We start from the raw sequence: 8200 nt of genomic DNA, 5'->3' as shown, positions 1-8200 counted from the left end.
CTTCTTTCTTTCTTTCTTTTCTTTCTTTCTTTTCTTTCTTTTCTTTCTCTTTCTTTTTCTTTCTTTTTTTCTTTTCTTTCTTTTCTTTCTTTTCTTTTCTTTCTTTCTCTTTCTCTCTTTCTTTCTCTTTTTCTTTTCTTTCTTCTTTCTTTCTTTTTCTTTTTCTTTCTCTTTCTTTTTCTTTCTTTCTTTTTTCTTTTCTTTTCTTTCTTTCTCTTTCTTTTTCTTTCTTTCTCTTTCTCTCTTTCTTTCTCTTTTTCTTTCTTTCTTTCTTCCTAACTTCCTTCCTTCCTTTCTTTCTTTTTTCCTTTCTCTCTTTCTTTTTCTTTCTCTCTTTTCTTTTTCTTTCTCTCTCTTTCTCTTTCTCTCCTTCCTTCCTTCCTTCTTTCCTTCCTTCACTTCTCCTTCCTTCCTTCCCTTCTCCTTCCTTTCTCCCTTCTGACAAGATCTCACTACGTTGCCCAGGCTGGTCTTCAACTCCCAGCCTCAAGCAATCCTCCCTGCTCAGCCTCCTGTGCTGGGATTACAGGTGTGAGCCATTGTACCCAGCTAGGGGTTTTAAAATTTTTATTCTTATTAGAAGTGTATTTATTTATACACCTTTGTTTTCCTAAAGTAGTTTAAGGGAGACTTGCAAGAATATATAGGACACAACAAGAAATAATGAATCAAATGTAGAAGCAGAAGAAAGAGAAACAACAGTGGGGAGTTAAAGAGTCAGGAATTATACTGACATTTGATGACCCTGTGAACTTGCTACCGATGGGCGACACACTCAGCCTCATGCTTTCTAGCAGCCACTCATTTACATAATTGTCCAGAGAAAAAATGCAAACCAACTGTTCTTGGAGTTATGACAGACAAGAATGCCTCCCTGGGGACTTCACAAAGGAAACATTGTCCTCAACAACATCTTTGAGTAGACAGGACAACCAGTTGCACAGGATTGGGTCTAGTACTGATCCCTCAGTATGGATTCAACACAGCACAAAGGACAATTCGAAACCATTAGGGCGAGATCCAAGTACTGCTGGGCTGCTCTGATCTAGAGGAAATTTTGGCTCTCTGGAGGCTCAAAATGCATTTCTCCCTATCCTACTTATTGCTTCTCTCTGTTCAGTTTTTAATAATTTAATTTCTGGTTTGAATGGAGTATGTGTACATACATATGCATTGAGCTCAAAATTCAAAAAGTACAAAAGAATATACAGGCCGGGCATGGTAGCTCACACCTGTGATCCCAGCACTTCAGGAGGCTGATGCAGGCAGATCACTTGAGGTCAGGAGTTCGAGACCAGCCTGGCCAACACGGCAAAACCCTGTCTCCCCTAAAAATACAAAAATTAGCTGGGTGTGGTGGCATGTGCCTATAATCCCAGCTATTGGGGAGGCTAAGTCATAAGAGCTCACTTGAACCCAGCAGAGGTGGCAGTGAGCTGAGATTGTGCCACTGTACCCCAGCTTGGGAAACAGCAAAACACTCCTCAAAAAAAAAAAAGAAAAATTATATACATATGGCCAGGGGTGGTGGCTCACGCCTGTAATCCCAGCACTTTGGGAGGCTGAGGCAGGTGGATTACCTGAAGTCAGGAATTCAAGACCAGCCTGGCCAACATAGTGAAACCCCATCTCTACTAAAAATACAAAAATTAGCCAGGTGTGATGACACATGCCTATAATCCCAGCTATTGAGAGGCTGAGGCAGGAGAATTGCTTGAGCCTGGGAGACGGAGTTTGCAGTGAGCTGAGATCTTGCCACTGCACTCCAGCCTGGCAGACAGAGTGAGACTCTATCTAAAAAAAAAGAGGAATTCAGAGAAAAAGAAGTTTCTTTCTCACCCAGCCTCCCAACTACTCAGTTACCCTTCTCAGAGGCAACCAGTGGTAGCTTCTTGCTGTTCTTTATATATATAGGAAGTGACGGTGATTGAGATGATGTGTGTGACTGTTGTCTGTTAAATACTGACCCATAAGGCTCTCCAGAGAAGTGATAAGGGAAGAACTGACATGCTCTTGTGAAAATGGGGACACAGGATCTGCCTAAAAGTCATCCTCACACCTAGGAGGAGAGTGAGGAAGCTCCTGGAGGGAGGGCCATGATTCTCCCTCAGAGACAAAGGAGCAACTGACGGCCTGAAGTCCTGCTGCATGGATGAAGACCACAGTGATTTTAGCCTGGAAGCAAATTCAAGGTATGTGCCAGTGGATTTCCACCAGGGCCATGCTCCTCTCCGCCGACTCCACCATCTAGGAGGCTTTTGGAAGCGTGCAGGATGTTTCATGGCTATCACAACAGTGGAGAAGGGATTACTGGTATTCAGTGGACAGGATGCAGCTCCAGATCAGCCACACAAAGAAGAATGATCCTGCCCCAAATTCCAGCAGCACCTCTGAGAGAAGCACTGGCTAGGACCCAACCCTGGTCTCAGCTCTGAAACATCTTCAGCAAAGTCCCCCTAGGAGCCCTAGCTTTGAGCAACATCACTCTCTGGCACATTCACCAAGAGGAACAATTTAGGGAATGTGTGCTGAGGTAATGGAAGGACATGTTGCGTGCGCTTTTATTTATAAGTCAGTTTAAAGCTGGGGAACAGCAACCCAAAAAAGTCTCTTTGGTTTGAGAATAGATGAGCTGTTGCCTTCCTCTCTGGCTGGATTAGTTAGCAGAGCCAGTTGTCTGGCTCAGACACTTCGATGGAAATCATGCAACTTTATCCCCTGAGTACAAAAGAATGCTGGCCAGTGTATTCTCTAAAGTGAGGGCCATTCTTCCCACCTATCCGAGGGAGGGATTGGTTCAGTAGGAATCCTGCTTGAAAGGATGGAGTGTGGACTGGGCACAGTGGCTCACACCCATAATCTTAGCTACTTGGGAGGCTGAGGTGGGAGAATCACTTGAACCCAGGAGGCAGAGGTTTCAGTGAGCTGAGATTGTGCCACTGCACTCCAGCCTGGGTGACAGAGTGAGACTCTTGTCTTTAAAAAAAAAAAAAAGGATGGAGTGTGGAAGATTTCTCCAGGGTTACCATTTCTACTTCAAGCCAAGTGGTGAGGACTCACCTGCATATCTGTTGCCACTAGTGATTTTTTTGTGCACACTCCTAGGATTTTCTTTTTTCACTCATTCGTTCATTCCACAGACATGTGCTAAGTGATGACTGTGACAACAGTTGCGCTATGAGGATTAAGTGGGATTAATCTGGTAAAGTGCTTACACAAGGCTGGGCACACAGAAATGCCTGGGAATAGCCTGTATTGTCAGCAGTACTGCCAAGGGTCAGACACTGGGGGAGACCCAAAAGACCAATAAAACACGTATCTGCCCCCGTGGAGCTCTCAGCTCACAAAAGACCCCCCTCTGGAAGTGAGCAAGAATCCAGGATGCGATGGATGTGTACAGGGATGGTGTACAGGATGCGATGGATGTGTACAGGGATGGTGGAAGCACAAAAGACAAAGAGCCCAACCAAGCCCATCAGGGTCTCCTACGAGTCCCCAGTTTCTGAGGTGTGATCACCCCCCCCCCCACTCTCTTTGGGAACGTCCCAACCTAGGCCACCCTTAGGCTGCCAGCAGCTCCTTCCTGGGCAACTTCCCTGGGTAGGATGTGCAGGGCAGGCTACTGTGGGGGAGGGAGTACGGGTATTGACAGGATATAGTCCCCATTTCTGGTTTTTTAGAAAGTCTGGGTAGCAGTGTGTACTGCATTTAAAACAGTCTTAGGATTCAGATAAATGTAAATAAGCTGAATTTAGGCAAGTTAAAGCATTCTGATAAACATGAAGTATAAGCTGAATTCAGGCAGTTGTTTATCTTACACTGAGGTGATACTGCTCTCACAAGGTTGCTGGAAGGTTAAATAAGATCTGTAAAGCAGAGAGCACCCTGCCTGGCCCACAGCAAGCATTCAATGACAGCTTTCCTACTATGTATTTCTCTCCCCCTTGTGTTGCCATCACAGCCTGTTTCCTTTGACAGTGCTTTCCAGTTCGCAAGGTGCTTTCATATACATTGTCTCATGCGATCCTCACCCTGTAAGGTAGACAGGGTAGGTGTTACCTTCCCCAACCAGCAGATGAAGACACTGCGGGTTTTAGCAAACATCACCTAGTCAAGAGCAAGCTGGGACAATCTTCTGGGTCCTCACCTGCGAGTCTAATGGGTTTGGAGAATGCTTTTCTGGTGGTCTGATCATGAGGTAAGAAAGAAGAGTAGCTCTCAACTGAGTGCAAGAGACCCCAGATGGGCTCACCAGCCCTGAGGGCCCTCAGGGAAGTAGTGGTTGCTGGAGCCTGGCTTCTTCCCCAGCAGGACCTCCATGAACTCTGCTTGGGAGTCCTGGCGGGGTAACTGGCAGGTCATGGGGAAGAATGGACCCTGCCTGTAGGCCCAGGCAGAGGAGCATCTGTGTGGCTCTGCAACGAGCTAGGGAGGAGCAGGAGAGAACTCAGGAGCAATGCCTGCTGGAGCGCAGCAGCCTGGGCCTGGAGCCAGCCTGGAAGGGGGAGGAGAGAGGCCCATTCTAAGAACTACAGACTGCTGCTGTGGCTGCTGCTGATGTGGCAGGGAGAGCACATCTGGCAAGAGCTAACTGCCTGTGGCTCGTTGGTCTAGGGGTATGATTCTCGCTTAGGGTGCGAGAGGTCCCGGGTTCAAATCCCGGACGAGCCCTGCTTTTTATGTCCGTTCTCCGCTGCCACATACATATACACCGCCTACCCCTTCTAGGGTGGAAGCAAAGAGATAGCCTCATCGTGTGTGGCTAAAGGAGCCTGAGGACAAGCTGGCAGTCAGTCACCCCATTGCCATGACCTATACTTACCCCATTATTTCCACTGGGGCCAAACTGAGCAGGAGGGAACTGGCAGAGCATCTGGCTGGCCTGCATTTTATTTGGCAGAAAGACAGCCTGTCAGAGAGATCAGGACAAGGAGTGGGCTGGGCCGGAGCTGGAGGTCAGGATCAGGCAAGCTCTCAACATAAAACCCAAGCTATGAAATGCACTGGACTCAAAGTCCAAAAGCTAGGGCGACAGTTACAGTTCTGAGTCTCGAAACTTCCTTCTCAGAGTTGTTGGGAGGATGAAATCAGAAACTGTAATGCACCCTAGAGATGTAGGGATTGCTAGGAATCATGTTACAGATAAGGAGAATCTAAAGGGGAACTTCTGGCAACATGAAAGACTGGACTAAGGTAGCTATCCCTTCATCTAGTGCCCCCAAACACACACAGTGATGTTGGATAAAATGGAATTCAAAAATTAAAATGGTACAATCCCAACTTTTTTTTTTTTTTTTTGAGACGGAGTCTCGCTCTGTCGCCCGGGCTGGAGTGCAGTGGCCGGATCTCAGCTCACTGCAAGCTCCGCCTTCCGGGTTCCCGACATTCTCCTGCCTCAGCCTCCCGAGTAGCTGGGACTATAGGCGCCCGCCACGTCGCCCGGCTAGTTTTTTGTATTTTTTTTAGTAGAAACGGGGTTTCACCGTGTTAGCCAGGATGGTCTCGATCTCTGACCTCGTGATCCTCCGCCTCGGCCTCCCAAAGTGCTGGGATTACAGGCTTGAGCCACCGCGCCCGGCCCAACTTTTTTTTAATAAAGGAAATTATCAGCTATCAGGATTAAAGAAGGAATGTAAAAAAAAAAAAAAAAAAAAAAGCCGGGCCAGTGGCTCATGCCTGTAATCCCAGCACTTTGGGAGGCCGAGGCGGGTGGATCACCTGAGGTCAGGAGTTCGAGACCAGCATGACAAACAAGGCAAAACCCAATCTCTACTAAAAATACAAAAATTAGCTGGGCATGGTGGTATGCATCTGTAATCCCAGCTACTTGGGAGGCTGAGGCAGGAGAATCGCTTGAACCCAGGAGGCAGAGGTTGCAGTGAGCCAAGATGGCACCATTGCACTCCATCCTGGGCAACAGAGCGGGACTCCATCGAAAGAAAGAAAGAAGAAAGAAAGAGAGAGAGAGGGAGGGAGGGAGGGAGGAAGGAAGGAAGGAAGGAAGGAAGGAAGGAAGGAAGAAGGAAGGAAGGAAGGAAAGAAAGAAAGAGAAAGAAAGAAGAAACAAAGGAAGGAAGGAAGGAAGGGCGGGCAGGCCAAAAAAAAAAATGGGGGCCGGGGGAGAAGGATGTCACAATGGCCTATTGTTGATGTCACACACAGATAAGATAGACACCCAAGATGTGGAGCTGTGTCTCAATGCTTCCAGCTGTAGGATATGTGGCCTCACCTGCCAGAGGCAGGGAGCCAAAGCCGAACCCCCTTCATAAAGCTCAGAATATAAAAGATCCATCTTGTTCGTGAAAAGATTAAAGGTTGAGCACAGTGGCTCACACCTGCTATCCCAACATTTTGGGAGGCTGAGGCAGGGTGCTCACTTGAGCCTACGAGTTTGATACCAGCCTGGGCAACACAGCAAAACCCCTTCTCTACAAAAAATAAATTTAAAAAATTAGCCAGGTGTAGTGGTGTGCACTGCAGTCCCAGCTACTTCAGAGGCTGAGGTGGGAGCATCACTTGAACCTGGGAGGTTGAGGCCACAATAAGCCATGATCACATCACCGCACTCCAGCCTGGGCAACACAGCCAGACCCTGTCTCTGAAAAGAAAGAAAAAGAAAAGAAAAGTGGGCTAAAAACCAGCAAGGAAGCAGAGAAAAGGGGTGGAAATACAAGTCAATCCTGGGAAATTGATGTTCTAAGTCTGACCAAGTATTGTATCTGGATTTATGTTTTCATGGTGCTGAATCCAAGCGAGAAATTAAATATAAGCTTGGTTTATGACCCTTGAAATCCTTAGGAATACCACACAGCCACACAGAAGCAAAAAGAGTTCTATAAGACTATTTTCATATAACCAGGGCATATAGGACTCACACCAAAACCAGCCAACCAACCAACCCATCAAAATTACAAAAATCCAAAATGTGCTGAAGAAGAGCTCACAATAAAAATTATGGATGTGTATAATATTAAATATTATAAACTTTCCCTGCTTTTCCTTCTGTCCAGAGAGATACAGAATGCTTTAAGTGCTCTGTGACCCAGCCAGCTGAAATGTTTTTCCCTATATGTTTTCTCTGCCTTGAGGATCCACAGCAGCTCACTTTGTATGTACATTCCTCTAATAAATGCTTTGGACCAATCCCCTGATGTTTACCGCTTGGTGTTTTTGGAATCTCAACCAGCCCCGTTTCAGGACAGTTTGGGGCACTCCCTTGTGGAATTCCTGCTTTTGGGGTGATTCTAGCCACAGGTTCAGCTGAGAAGAAACAAAACTAGACAAGGAAGCAATTCATCGTAAGAAAGGGTTGGTGGACACCGCAAGCAAGAGAACACTCTGAGAACTACACATGATAGAACAACATGAAAAACATTATATAATAAATATATGTAGAAGAATTAAAGATAAGAAAATAAGCCATAGGGAAAAAAATCAAATACAATATGAAGAAATGAAAGACATAACCACTGAAATTAATGACTCTTAGCACTGGAAAATTATACTTAATAACAAAGAAGACATTAAAGACTCAGTGATGCATTAAACAGGAGATTATTAGACTCAGGCAAAGAGAGAATAAGTGAACTGGAAAAGAGAGCTGATGAAATCATTCAAAATCTGAAAAAGTGGGAAAGTGATAAGATAGAAAATATGAAAGAATAGCTAAAAAAACATGAGTGAAAGAATGAGATAGACTAATATATATCTAATAGGAGTTCCTGAATGTGACTGAGAGAATGGGGAAAATATAATATTCCAATAGATAATGGCTGAGAATTTTAATGGAAGAAAGACACAGTCCTCAGGTTGAAGAGTCCTGAGCTCTGAAACACACTGTGGAGAAACTGCAGGATACTGAAGAAAGAGAAAAGTCTTTTTTTTTTTTTTTTTTTTTGAGACAGGGTCTCACTCTATTGCCCAGGCCAGATTGCGGTAGTGTGATCATAGCTCACTGAAGCTTCAAACTCCTAGGCCCAAGCAATCCTTCCACCTCAGCCTCCTAAGCAGGTAGAACTACAAATGTGTGCCGTCACGTCTAGCTAATTATTTGTTTATTTATTTTGAGATGGAGTCTTGCTTTGTCGCCCAGGCTGGAGTTATTTTTTTATTTTTATAGAGACAGAGTCTTGCCATGTTGCCCAGGCTGATCTCAAACTCCTGGGCTCAAGCCATCTTCCGAAGGCACTAGGATTATAGG

At 45.6% G+C, this 8200-nt stretch overlaps 1 non-coding gene across 1 annotated transcript; it reads left to right on the top strand.

Annotated features, from left to right (window-relative positions):
- The first annotated feature begins 4599 nt into the window (after window positions 1–4599).
- On the top strand, window positions 4600–4671 carry TRNAP-AGG. The gene has a single exon. It is a non-coding gene; the product is annotated as a tRNA-Pro (tRNA).
- The last annotated feature ends 3529 nt before the right edge of the window (window positions 4672–8200 follow it).

This window comes from Trachypithecus francoisi, unplaced genomic scaffold (genome assembly GCF_009764315.1).
Source record: "Trachypithecus francoisi isolate TF-2019V2 unplaced genomic scaffold, Tfra_2.0 Lachesis_group4, whole genome shotgun sequence".
Lineage (NCBI taxonomy): Eukaryota > Metazoa > Chordata > Mammalia > Primates > Cercopithecidae > Trachypithecus > Trachypithecus francoisi.
Note: the sequence above shows the minus strand (reverse complement) of the source record. Positions and strands in the feature narration are given on the sequence as shown.